The sequence below is a fragment of the Panthera onca genome, chromosome B2 (assembly GCF_046562875.1).
Source record: "Panthera onca isolate mPanOnc1 chromosome B2, mPanOnc1 haplotype 2, whole genome shotgun sequence".
Classification (NCBI taxonomy): domain Eukaryota; kingdom Metazoa; phylum Chordata; class Mammalia; order Carnivora; family Felidae; genus Panthera; species Panthera onca.
The window spans coordinates 21,548,906-21,563,159 of record NC_138343.1 but is presented as its reverse complement, the minus strand read 5'-3'; the positions used below and the strand labels follow the sequence as shown (position 1 = coordinate 21,563,159).

Below are 14,254 nucleotides of genomic sequence, written 5' to 3'. Positions count from 1 at the left end.
GGTTTCCATTCCACCTGGGGAAGCAGGAGCATTATTTCCTCCACCAGGGCTGGGTTTCCAGGTACAGAGAGCAGAGGTCACTGTGGTCCAATGAGCTGAGCATAGGTTAGGAACTCAATTGCTCTTTGTTTAGATTCAGCTGAGGCACCCAACCTTGTGTGACCTTGTGCCAAGCACAATTCTTCCGCTACAACCTGCCCTACAAGACCAGGAAGACATGATGAGGAACGCCAGGAGAAGCACACTGAAAGGTAACCATTGTGCACATAAATGTACAATGAGGGCAATGCCCAGCATTCACACCATGCCCTTCCTGAGTCATGATCTTATATCCAACCTAGTCATACAGACCATCCTCTTGTGAAGGAAGGGGAGGGACTTTTATCTGCACTTTACAGAGAGAGAAACCCAGGCACTGAAAGTATACAGCGACCAGCACAGTGGGTCAAGCTGGCATCGGATTCAAGGCCTCAGGAGTGTCAGCCTTGACCTGCTTCAACTGAGCCACAGAGGACCACTTACCTCCTAAGCCCAAGGGCCCCGGTGCCATTCAGGAACATCTGTAGGTGACGTGCTTTTGTCATTAGGCCTAGAAAGGAGAGGAGAAACAAGTGAAAGGAAAACAAGGGAGGCAAGGAAAAAGGAACAGAGAGAAAGCAGAGATAAGGAAAGAAGCTATGCTATGATAGAAAAGGTAGATAAGAACACGCAGCTTAGGAAATCACTCTGCCCTGACTCTTTACTACAGCTTGTGAGGGTCTTACCAGCCCTGAAGGCTTCGATGCCTCCCAGCATCACTAGCTGGGACTGGAAATTCACCGGGGTTGCTTGAATAAGAAACCAGTCCCCCTCGCACTAATCTGGGGTGGCTTCCATTATCAGCTGGCCTTTTCCTCCCTGCAGGGCCCAGTTGACAACACTCGAAGTCCTGTTCCCTTTTCTGTAAGGTGCTATTGTGTAAGGTGGGAGAACAGATACTCATGTGGGTGTTGCTGAAGCTCAAACATGTTTATCTGCACCTGGACGGTGGAATGCTTTCACACAGATGGAGTGGCACCCGCCACCTTCCTTGAGGATTGCCAGGGTCCTCTTCGTCCCACCCACATATCTGGGCTCCTGTCAAAGACAAGCTCTTACAGAAGCTGGGCAGGTGTAATTGACCAGGCACGTCAAGCACTGGAGAAGGTGTAACTGGAGCCTAGCTTGTGCACAGGCCTGATACTCCCCTCCCTCTGACAGTCATGCTCCCAGGCACACAAAAGCAGGGGATTCTGGCCGAGTCTTTGGCTAAAATGAGAGAAGTCCTTTCTACTTTAGACAGCCCGGCACAGGCCACCAAATCCAGAAATACACAAAATTCCACTTTTGCTCACTTTTCAACCCAAGGGCTTTTCCAGAAAGTAGAGTCTTATAACAGAAAAGCTTCCTGGACTGCAGGCAGGGGTTGCATCAGGCATCCAGGCTAGAATTCCGACAGCACCCTGCAAACTAGCAAAACTCCCGACTCGATATGCCCACCTTGCTCTTTGCCATCACGAAAATCTACTTAAGCTGCTCCATGTTGCAACTGCAGTGCTTAATGCCGGGTGTGTAGGGAAAATGACATTTATTCTTTGGTTACTGCTGTCTGCCTCAGCCCCCAGAGTCGGTAAACAAACAAGCTGTCCTTGGAGCAAATGCCTCCCTCTCGGCATCTCCCCGCTGCTGAGCCACACAGCTCAACAATGAGGCCGACAGCCCTCCATCAGGCTGTGTGCAGAGCGGACATTCTTGGCCTCTGAGTCTTGCCATCAAGTTATTGATGGGAACAGGTGCCCATAATTCAGCATAACCCACCGAGCCTTACTTCACTTTCTCTGGAAACCTCTTGATTTAGGAGTGAAAACTCCTGGCTCCTTTCGTGCTGGCCTGTAAACATCTCCGTCTGGATTTGCCGAGGTGGGTTGCTAAATTTAATTACCAGTTTCCATCCCATGTGATGGTGTGTGACAGGCCAGCTCACCCTGTGAGTTAGCCAAGGGGTTTTAAATAAATGCTTTCTGACGGAAAGGATGATAAAGATCCCTGTTTATTCACCAGCGAGCCTGGAGAGTGAGCTGCTCTGGGTTTTACTACTGAGCTGCGGCCGTGCTAATCTTCTGAGCTCCATCACCACTTCCCGCAGGCTGCTGAGAGAGGCGCAAGGGGCGGGTGGGAAGAGCTTCCAGCCAGGTCAGGAGGGCTTCGCCAGCCCAGGCTGTCCCAGGTCTCTCTGACCTTGGAACACAAATAGCTCTGGGGGCCAGCCTCAGCTTCTCCATCTGGAAAGAGGAACTGTTCACAAAAAGTCAGGAGTGGCAGCGAATGTTTTGGAGCTTTCAGGAGGCAAAGCTACAGATACACAAATACGGCACTGTTCCTGAATGCGTCCCCAGAACCCCAGAGAGCAAGTTCTTCAAAGAGAGAGGCATTAGTCTCGCCCATGGCCTTGAAATAAAAATGAAATAAAACGCTGACAAGATTTGCATTATTTCCTTAGGAAACACTCTCGTCATTGAATACACACTCAATCTGCCTTCTGAAGTGACTCCATGTGGTCTGAGCCACAGCACCAGGGGCTCACCAGGGATCTTGTGAGAAGTGCAGGGTCTCGGGGCTCCATTCCATCCCTGCTAAGTCAGAATGTGCTGCATAACCAGATCCCCAGGCCATGCAGATGTATTTTCAATTTTGAGAAGCACTGGTGGAAAGCAGTGGTTGTCAAACTTTAGCACACATTCGAATTCCCTGGAAAGCTTGTCAAAACACGGCTAGCCCCACCTGCAGTTTCACATTTGGTAGGTCTGGAACGAGCTTGGATAATTTGCATGCCTACCAGGTTCCCTCGCGATGATAATGCTGCTCGACTGAGAACCACACTTTGAGAACCCATGGTAGGTATTCCTTGGATGTCGTCACTGAGGGTCTGTAATATTATTTTTTTTAACGTTTATTCATTTTTGAGAGACAGAGTGCGAGTCAGGAAGGAGCAGAGAGAGAGGGAGACACAGACTCCGAAGCAGGCTCCAGGCTCTGAGCTGTCAGCACAGAGCCCAACGTGGGGCTTTAACCCACGAATTGTGAGATCATGACCTGAGCTGAAGTCAGACACTTAACCGACTGAGCCACCCAGGAGCCCCTGAGGGTCTGTAATATCCTAAGATCTCTTCTTTGTCTACTGGAATGACTGTATTCTGCTCTTACCGTGTCTTAATTTCTAGCTCTTTCTTTAATCATCTTTGAACTCTTGAATTCAGTCCCTGTTTCTCTCTCTCCCTTTTACTAGGAAGCTCAGCACTAGACACGGAAAGCCAGAGAGTGTGTGCTGTGCCAAAATGGGAGGAGTTCATGAAAATCTTCCTTCTTCCTCCTCCATGGCGGTTCTAAAATTCCTTTTTTTTTTTTTTTTTTTTTTGAGAGAGACGGAGCATGAGGGAGTGAAGGGCAGAGAGAGAGAAAGGAAGAAAATCCCTAGCAGGCTCCACACTCAGTGCAGAGCCCAACGTGAGGCTCGAACTCAAAAACCAAGAGATCTTGACCTGAGCCAAAACCAACAGTCGGACACTTAACCGACTGAGCCAGTTTTTTCCTCCACTTGTTTTTTCAACTACAGTTGTACTGCTAGTTAAGGAGCTGATTATGACATGACTAGCACAGGATAACCAAGTTTATTTACTACAGTACCATTTGTATTACTAGATTTTAATCACACAAGCAATACAGTGACACATTTAATTAAAACAATCAACCCTGAGGAATAATGAATTAAAAGCAAAAGTCGACATTTATGTCCCCACCTTTCCATGCCCTATTTCATTCTCCTCCCAGAGCAGAGGAATATTGGTAGTTATGTGTGTATTTTTCTGTGTTTTTATATGTTCATATATACATAAAAATAGATGATAGGTAGAGGGATAGATAGATAGATAGATAGATAGATAGATAGACATGCAGATATTTATCCGTATATATTAACATGATCATACCTTAAGTGTTATTCTGCAACTTTATTAATTGAAAGTACTTCTTAGGGATCCTTTCAAAACAATAAGTAGACTCCACTTCATTTTAAAACTGCAAGCCCATATTCCATAATATAGATATATCATATTTAGCCATTCTATAGTAAGGTAGCATTGTCCTGAGAATAAACTGAGACGTGGCCTCCCAAAAGGTGGTATCAGTTTCCATGACCCCCAGCCACCTTGAAAGTGTTGATTTCTGGGTGCTAGGCAGGTGTCCTGGTACAGGATCACTTATTTACCTTCTATAAGCCTCAATTTCCTCATTTGTAAAAAAATTACAATACCTACTTATGGTTAAAGATCAACAATCAGGGGCACCTGGGTGGCTCAGTCCAGTTAAGCTTCCGACTTCAGCTCAGGTCATGATCTCACAGTTTATGGGTTTGAGCCCTGCAATGGGCTCCATGCTGACAGCTTGGAGCTTGCTTTGGATTCCGTGTCTCCCCTCTGTCTGCCCCTCCCCTACTCACGCTCTGCCTCTCAAAAAATAAATAAACATTTAAAGTAATAATAATAAAAACATCAACAATCATGTATAAAAAATACCTTATAATATCTAAAGGTCTAAAGGATTATAAAGTAATAATCATAATAACCATAAATCATAACATCATACAGGCCATGTTACCATTGGTGGCTTTCCTGCAGGGAACTCATCCCATCCACGATGTGAGTGTCTCATTAGCTTTTAGCTTTCGATTTCAATTAGCATTTTGTTTCTTTCTCTTGCTCTACATCCTAGTTTCCATCTTATTTTTGAGACCATAGCTGCCTCTGTAATGCTAAATGCTGAGAGATTTCTTTGGCCCTGCAAAAGTGGATAGTTTTAGGAGAAATTGCATGCAGAGAACTGTCATCAATGGGAGTGTGGCGGTGGGAAGAACCCGGTGCGGTGAGCAGTTTCACACGGGCACATCTGGGGCCCTTCACTGTGAGTAGGACGTTTTGTCCTGAAGAAAGAAATGAGACATGGTTAGCAGACAAAGGGACACACAGGCCGCACAACCCCGTGGGCAGCAGAGCTCTCAGCTAGGAAGTGAAGACGGTTACATCTAGCACCACAGATGGGAGCTTGCCCTCACATCCCAGATGAGGGCACTTCCTGGAAAGACGGGTCACCTCGCTGCCACGGCACTTGGGAGTTCCTACTTTGATCCGGAAGTAGAACCAAGAAGCTCTGAAGTGTATCAAAAGAGAGAAGTGACCCAGATTCTTTTAAAATCAAAGGATTTTAACTCAAAGAAAGGCAAAGGGCCATGCCTTTGGGTTTTCCCAAGTTAGTTCATTCATTTTCAGTGCCAAAAACCAACACCAGTCTTACACGGCAATCCACTTACTGAAGTTGGAACCCGAGGTGTGAAAAGTTCTGTGTTGACAAAGTTTTGCATCAGCTCCTGCCACTAAACAACATGTAAAAACGTGTAGTTTAATTTTAACTTTATAATAAATAAGTGCTTTCCTAAACCCACTCAGGAGCATAGGCTGTCACTAGGTCTACAGGTGTGCTCTGAAATCAGATACCACCAAGACATTCCATCAAGCTAAGATGTGTAAGGGCCAGGACGAAGCAATCCATCATTTTTTATGTTTCTGTGAACTGTCCTAACAAGTGTAAGTGCCCTGACAAAATCTTTCAGTCAAGTTCACTGTGCATTTCCAAAGCTAGTGTGTGTATATGGAGGGAGGGAGGTGAGCCTGTGCAAATGTGTGTGTGTTCTATATTTAAAAAGTGTCAGGAAAAGAGTGATAAATAAGATAAAGAGGTGAGACACCTAAGACCATAGTTAAAGAAGCTTGGGAGCAGTCAGATGATATTAGGTCATTCATTCAACCAACCCCATTTTTTTGTGCTCCTTCTATGTACCAGACATTGTACTGGATTCCAGGAGTGACTTAGACACAAAGCCACTCTCAAGAAACTCCCGGCCTAATTAATACATGAACAACGGTGACACCAAGCAGAAGAGCCATAAGGTTGGGCAGCTGAGATGCTTCGGAAGCCCTGTGGATGATGGTTATTGCCACATGTCACCTTCCGGAGGTTCTGGGGCTGCCTGAGGAGGGCCTTGTGGAATAACTCTTTCTTTCAGGGATGAAGGCTGTTGAGTGTCTTGCAAAGAAATATGAAGTACATAGGCAAAAAGAATAGGTTATATGGATGGATTTATGAAATGAAAGCATTGCATCTGGATAAGGAATACACAAAGACTTCTCTAATTCTTAACCATAAAATGTATAATGCAAAATTAAACCCTGTCCTTGTAATTAAGAATAACACCTAAGCAGGAATGAGAGCCCCAATGTTTCCTTTCCCTCCTGACGTTGGACACAAAGGTCATCATCCTAGAAGGGACTCTTGGAAATACCGTTTCACCTAGGCTTCTCTTCAGTAACTTCAACCACAACTTATAATATATTCGCACGTGAAAAGAAATATTCATCACTCACATGATGTTTGGAGGTTAATGGAGCAACTGGGGTGTCCGCAAGCTCAGGTTACTGAACTTCCAGTTAAGAAGTCACCTCCTCCAGAGGCGCCTGGGTGGCTCAGTTGGTTGAGCGCCAACTTCAGCTCAGGTCCTGATCTTGCAGTCCATGAGTTCAAGCCCCACGTTGGGGTCTGTGCTAATAGCTCAGAGCCTGGAACCTGCTTCAGATCCTGTGTCTCCCTCTCTCTCTGCCCCTCCCCCACTCGTGCAATGTCTCTCCTTCTCTCTCTCTCTCTCTCTCCCCCTCTCAAAAATAAAATAAAAGCATAAAAAAAATCACCTCCTCCAGAAAGCTACCCTGAATCAGATTCATTCCTCTGATGATTGTGTGCCTACTGTGTGCCAAGCGCCGTGCTAGAGTGTGTGTGTGACCGGTGACCAGGGCTACGTGAGCCAGCATCCAGACCCCCACTGACATGCCTGCCGTCTTTGCTCCTGATCCCCAAGCAGCTAGATGTTCAGAGCTCTCACCACCCTCTTCTCTGATTGTTGAGTTGATTGTCTGAATCCCCTGCTAATCTGTGAAGTCCTTGGGCAAGGACGATGGCTTTTATCTTTTTATTCCCAAAGCCTGGCACGTTCTAACTGGGAATAGAAGCAGCTCACCTTAGTCTTATTATTTCTTATTTATTAAAGCATTTTATTTTACATGCTTGAGACACACACATACAGTGTGGCTCATTATACACAAATTTTAATGTATTTTTTATTTTTCTTTTTTATGAATATTTCTTTTCACATGTGAATATATTTAAATCTTCCCATTCATCTTTATCTCATACAACGATCATTTTACGTGCGAACATAACAACATTCAGCTGATATGCAGAATCACTGAAATTAAACAACTGGAATTTTATAGCTCATATATCCATTTTATTCTTATCAGAACAATGGAGACACTGAACAAAATTAACCAAACTGTGTTTATTGCACCTCTTGTTATGTGCCCATTCTACCAACACTTTCTTTCTTCAGCTTATTGATAGGTAAGGAAGACCAAAAGAAAAGAATGGAGTTACCTTACCTTTTCCTATTCTTCTATATCATCATTTTCAGAAGAAGTGGTGAGCTAATACAGGGAAGTAAAATGAGCGAGAAAGGATATGATAGGGTTCCCTGGTCTCCAGTGTTTCTTGGAACACCGTTGCCTTCTTTCTTTGGAAGCATGTTCTGGTTCCACCTGGAAAGCATGGCCTCTTACCCTCTCTCCCCACTTCCTCTCCTTACTTACCTTCCCCTTCTCAGATTACTCAGTCATGAACATTACACACTTGCCTGGTATTCATTTTAAGTGTTGCTGGCTTCCTGTGTGTGGTTCGGCTTGGGACTCTGTGCTCATGGAACATCATGAACAACTATACTGGGGAGTAGGGAAGGATAGATGCATATGTTATGTCTATCTCCTCTGCTCACATGTATATTCCAATGTCCTTTGAACTTCACTCACAAAACACAACCACAAAGATAAAATTATTAAGAAGTTCAAGATGGCAGGGCACCTGGGTGGCTCAGTCGGTTCAGTGACCACCTTCAGCTCAGATCATGATCTCATGATTTGTAAGTTCCAGTCCCACATCAAGCTCTGTGTTTACAGCTCAGAGCCTGAAGCCTGCTTCAGATTCTGTGTCTCCCTCTCTCTCTTCCCCTCCCCTCCTTATGTGTTCTCTCTCTTTCAAAAATAAGTAAACATTGAAGAAGGAGAAGGAGGAGGAGGAGGAGGAGAAAAAGTTTGTTCCAACTAGCAAGAGCCAAGCATTATCCAAGGGTGGGACCCTTCTGAACATAGGACCTTCTTTTTTTTTTTTTTAATTTTTTTTTTAATGTTTATTTATTTTTGAGACAGAGAGAGAGCATGAACGGGGGAGGGGCAGAGAGAGAGGGAGACGCAGAATCAGAAGCAGGCTCCACGGCTCTGAGCCATCAGCCCAGAGCCCAACGCGGGGCTCGAACTCATGGACTGCGAGATCATGACCTGAGCTGAAGTCGGACGCTTAACCAACTGAGCCACCCAGGCGCTCCTGAACATAGGACCTTCTACAACTTCACAGCTCAATGTCCATGAAGTGGGGCCTGGCTGTACTGAATGGTCACAAGCAATCCAACCTCATTTTTGAGCAACAACTTGATTGAAAATAGCTCAAAGAGAAAGACCATAACTTCAAGATTGTAACAATAAAGGAGAACACTATCCAAAGTCAGACACACTGAGAATATTACAATGTGACTTTACAAGTCATCAGACATGGCTGACAGTCTGTTAAATTCAACACTTATTGTGCTCAGCACTATACAAAAACCCGCCAGGACAAGGGTGGGTGGGGAATATTCCTTGAATGAAGAGTATTCATTCCTTGAATAAGGTCCCTGACCTCAAGAATACTAACCTACTGGGGAGACAGAGAACTATGGAACCATATTGCCAGAGAGATTATAGCCACTGCTAGGATGGTAAAAATAAGCACTATTGAGTAAAATATTGCTAAAGGATGAGGAAAGAACATTTGTCTTAGCTTGGACTCCTCCAAGAAGCAGAGCGTGAGACAAGGGTTTGCATGTAGTGGTTAATTTTAGAAAGTGATTGGGAAGACAGAAAGCCAATCCAAAGGAGTATTACTGAGCTTGTTAGTACTTTGGGCAAATGGAGCTCAGTTCCACTGGAAACTACTGAGGAGCCATGTCGAATGCGCCTTCACCCCAGGACCATGGGAGAGATATATATCTACTGGCTCCCAACCTCCATTGGTCCACAAGGCTGCCCCAGGACTATTAATGAACACTTTAGCATTTCCAGGTTTGCACATGCCTAGGAAGAGTTGAGCATGCTCCCCCCAGTTATACCACACCACAGTGGAAGAGAAGCCCAGAGGCAGAGAAGATATATGTGGTGCAGCTGAAGCGAGGTGTGGTCAGGCTATACCTATGCACTGCTGGTTGCCACAGCAACACCCAGAACAAAAAGGTGTGGTGTGAGAGAAGTATCAGAGATGTTCTGCACAACATCTTGCCCCATGCTTCTCAAACGTGAGCATGCGTCAGACTCCCTGGAGGGCTTGTTAACACAAATCAGTGGGCACCCTCCCCACCAGGTTTCTGGTTCAGTAGATGTCATGTGGGGGCTGAGAATTAACATTTCCAATATATTCTTTGTGTGGGCATTTAGGTTTTTAAAGACAGTTGTCCACTCTGTACAGGGACACCAGACTGATCAAGCAGGAGAAAGAGAAGCTTCCTAAAACAAACAAAACTATATACGTATCTCTAGGAAGAGCAAAAATTGATTTCATCATAACAAGAATAGAATTGGCATGCATTCATGTGTACTCATCACCATTGATAATCTACTGAGAGTTGCTCATCTATTGATACCCTAATGAGAATTTCAACAGCCAAAAGTGAAGAAGTTGATGTTTGTTATTGTTTGTGCTTTATTCCCACCTCAATCCAGATCTATTCACTACCCTTCTCTGTGTCAGGGACGCTAATCTCTGTGGACTGGGTCATCCAGATTGGCCAATCAGAGGCACCACTAGGAAACCAAAAAGTGGGAGAAAAGACAGTTGGAGTGTTTATTCTCTCTGTTGGAGTGTTTATTCTCTCTGCTTCCTTCATGTCTCTCCAAAGGGCTATTGGTGGTTGTATTCCCACGTGGCTATCGTCCTGTGAGAGCCCCTTCCAGTACATTTCTTATCAGGCTCGGACAACCCTATCCCCACCCCTCATGGCCCCTCAGGCTTCAGGGAGGTCACAGGTCCTTGCTGTTCCTGGTTCCCAGGTGCCTTGCCATCCGGAGTTGTTTCCTTTAACTCTGCCCAAAGAGCTTCATTAATGTTCTTTTCAACTCAGCCACCTTCTTTCTACCAGGATTCTGACTAATAACAGTACCTCAAGGAAAAAAAAAAAAGAGCCAGATAAACCTACATAAATACACCAGTATTTCTGAGCTTTTGGCATGAGGAATAACCCTGATAACACTCAAGGTGATATTGAAATTTGAAGATTTAAATACAGGATAAAATGAAATATAAAGCAAAAAAGTGGATGAGTAACATATAAAAATAAACCAAGGCCTTGAAATGATTGCAGATTAAAGATATACCAAAAAAAGCAAAAAGAACTCCATGGAGTTTGATTTTTCTTTCACACCCTGAGAAATTTGCTATAGGCAAGGGAGAGGCCCCCAAAAGCACTAACTTGTCCTATAGAAAATGCTTCCCCATCTACTTGCACCCTGGGAACATGGAATACTGGCAGGAGAAAAGAAAAGTGTGATTTAAGCTGGACATGAAAGCCTTCAGAAGCATCTTGGGAAATACAAGATAAGATCAGACCAGAAATTAATCAGGGAACACAGTGATAAGGTAACATGTTGCAATCAATTTAAAGTTCACATCTTGCTTGATTTTATGCATCCATCATAAAATCCATCAAAAGCAATGGCCTTTCAGTCAATTTTAACTCCATTCTTTGGGACTCCCCGTCCTGCACCCCCAACCCCAGGCTCTGCCTAGAGTTGGTTCAGCATCTCAGAGAACACCAGATGCTTCAGCTTCGGGCTTCAGGAACCATGAGCAACTTACAGTGGAAGGCGAAGTTGCCATGTTCCTCAGCAAGGACTGCTGGTTACTCCAGACCTCAAAGGACTTTTCTAAGGGAGGCGCTTAAGTGAGACAGTGGGTGTTGCACAGGGAGGGGGAAGGATTTTGGTTAAGCCTTACAGCTCTTCTAAAAGGCCCTCTGTTCTTTTTTTACTCTGTTTACACTGTGCCCTGTTGTTTTCCAGATTTCCAAGGTTAAATCCGGCACCCCTATTAACACTGTTTGAGTCCTTCAGAATTTCCAGAGCTTCCCTGCTAATCCGATGTGTGTAGTGCTTTTCTTTTAGCTGAACACAAATGTAGGGCGAACCAGTGCTTTTGTCCACTACAGCAGACCTTGTCCCCATGTGATAATCTAAGATGTGGTCTTTGTCCTTAATCTTCTTATCCATGAGTCGTTCCAGTTTACAGGTTACAGTATTTTACCTCAGGTGAGAGGACGTGATTATCATCACAAAAATAGTTGATGTTTATTGAACATGTACTATGTGCTAGATTATGCATATTTAAGTGCCTAATCCTATAGTAATCCTGTGAGGTAGCCCCATTTTTACAGATGAGGAAATTGAGCTCAAGAGACTAAGAGACTTATCCAAGATCATGGAGCTAGTAGGTGGCAGAGTTGGGTCATGAATCCAGTTAGCCCTTTCTTTAGCCTAGTTTTTCTTGGCCAGGAGTGGTGTTACCCCCAGGTGACATGTGGCAATGTCTGGAGATACTTTTTGCTTGTTACGACCAAGGGAATGTGTCCAGGGATGCTGCTGAACACCCTATGAAGCACAGGACAGCCCTGCACAGAAGACTATCCAACCCAGCATGTTAATAGGGCCAAGGCTGAGCGAACTTGGTCTGACCACTGTGCTATATGACAGGACTCGAATCCTTTTCTGTTTGTTTTCACGTCTTCGGATCTGGTAGGATGTCTTTGTTGGAATAGATTCTAATAGTATCCCTTTCAGAGTTACTCTTGATACACAAGGTGAAGTTCTGTTCTTCCCAACCAGCTTCCTTCGTCTCTTTCTCTTGCCTGAGTTGGAATGAAGAGCTGATTAACTGCTCAGCAGACCATTCATTCTGTGAGAACAGAATGTCCAATTCGGCTGTTCTGCTATGGGCTATCTGCTCCCAGAGTTGATTCGGTAAGATACATCCAGGCAGGTCTGCGGATTTTTTTTTTTTTTCAGTAACCACATGAGGTTGAAAGGCAAAAAAGAATTCTCTCACAATTTCCCTGGCTTTCCCTGTACTTTGAACTAGCATACCAACCCTACAGTAGCTTGAGAAAAATAGGGAGCAGCACTGAAAAGATATACTTTAAGCTTTCAAAGAAAGTCTTTGATGAATAGAGGCTCATCTACTTGGGGCAATACAGCATCCAACTCATATGCATTTGCCTTTGGGTATGAGCCGGTGACAGGCAGCACCTAGATATTGGGATGTGGCTGTTCCTTCTCCCCAGATCCACATTCTTATTTCTTTGAGGTTAATACATCCTGGAAAAGGAGGAAGGCTTCCTTCTCATGGTGCTTACCACTGAAGGGATGTTGGTAGATTAAATAATGTTTGAAAAGACACCCTATTCTGCAAAAAAGAGAGAGAGAGAGAGAGAGAGACCCAGAGGCAACTTTGGAAACTTCTAGAAGGGTAGAGAAACTTGGAAAATAAATATCACAAATGGGGCTGTTAATGTAATGGGGGAGAAAGCCTGACAGGGCAGACAACTATGGGAACAGATTATTACTTTCAAGGGCTGGACATGAAAATCTGATAATGACAATTTTTAAGCCCTTGATGAGCAGAAACTTCTTGAAACATGTCTGTGTCCCTGCTGCTGAGTGCAAACACTCTGACTGAGAAAAGCCATGAGAGACAGACACGGATGAGGAGCCCTGGCAGTGATATAGGAACCACAGCCTTCCAGAGGACACCTCACCTGAGCAATCCTCAGCCCCAAAACCCCAGCTTCTTGCTGCTCATGGAGCTCAGCCTTCCAGCAACAGAATGAGGGAGAAGGCAACATTTGTAAGGCAAACTCTCTGAACCCAAATACACAGTATAGCCCAGACTGTAATGGTCTGGTGAGTTTAGAGGGGGGTCGGTCTGAGGAAGACTTGAGATTCTGCATGGCTGACGGGCCCTGCTTGTCCCCAAAGCTCACTCTAAGCATCAAGGATCTCAGGAGGAAGTATAAGGGACTCTGGATGGCTGTGAAGCCAGACAAGACTTCTGAGACACAGATTCTGATCACATCTCGCCCCTGCACTCTGCTGTCAGAGTGAAGTTCAAACCCCCAGGTGGGTGGTTCAAGACCGTCGGCAGCCTGGCATCGGCTCACCTGCCCCTTCATCAGCCTGCACCTCTCCCTGCAATGGCTGCGCTCAGCTCTCCCTGCATGGAGCATTGAGCCCCTCCACACCTTCTCGCTTTTATTCTGCTCCAAACTCCACCAGCAAAATCCTCCTCCCGTGGCACCTGCACCCACTGAGTTCCTCCTCACCCCATGACATTCCTTCTCCAAAGCCTTGGCCGCTTCCCATAGCCATCTCTCTATACCTCTAATCAAGCACATAGGACGTCATATTCTGATATTTTACTTAAGTGTATAAGCCTCCCCCACTCCACCCCAGCTAAACTGTGAGTCCTCAGGAGCAGAAACTGTATCTTCTTTCTTCAGGCTACCCCATGTCTTCACATAGTTACCTGGCACTGGATATTTATTGCCAAAATATTAGTTAAGTAAGTGAAGGAAGGAAGTGTCATGCCCATCTCCACATTGTTTTCCTCTTTTCTTCTTCTTTTTCAAAGGTCTCCAGGGTCTCAGATGTTTGGGGTTATAGATTTTAAGTGGCTTTCAATAATCATAGTAAGAGCTAACTCTTACAGAACACTTACTATACATTAGACATTGTTCTAAGCTCTTCAGCCTCATCAAGGCATTTAATCTTCATAACAATTTCCATGACCCTATGTAGTTATTGTCTGTATTGTTGCCATTTTATGTATGAAGAAAGTGCAGCACAGAGAAGTTAAGTAACTTGATCAGAGTCACACAGCTAGAAGTGCCTGCACCAGGATTTAAACGAAGGCAGTGTGGTGTTAAAAACAAGGATGAGTCAGGGTGCCT

General features: G+C 44.8%; 1 long non-coding RNA gene across 3 annotated transcripts in view; it reads right to left on the bottom strand.

Moving 5' to 3' along the window:
• The window catches only part of LOC132666775 (uncharacterized), a 48,412-nt gene that overhangs the window by 23,030 nt on the left and 11,128 nt on the right, over positions 1 to 14,254 (bottom strand). For all 3 annotated transcript variants that reach the window (XR_009604829.3, XR_013555516.2, XR_009604828.3), the window contains one exon: positions 516 to 589. This is a non-coding gene — a long non-coding RNA (uncharacterized LOC132666775). The remainder of the gene's footprint in view (positions 1 to 515; positions 590 to 14,254) is intronic.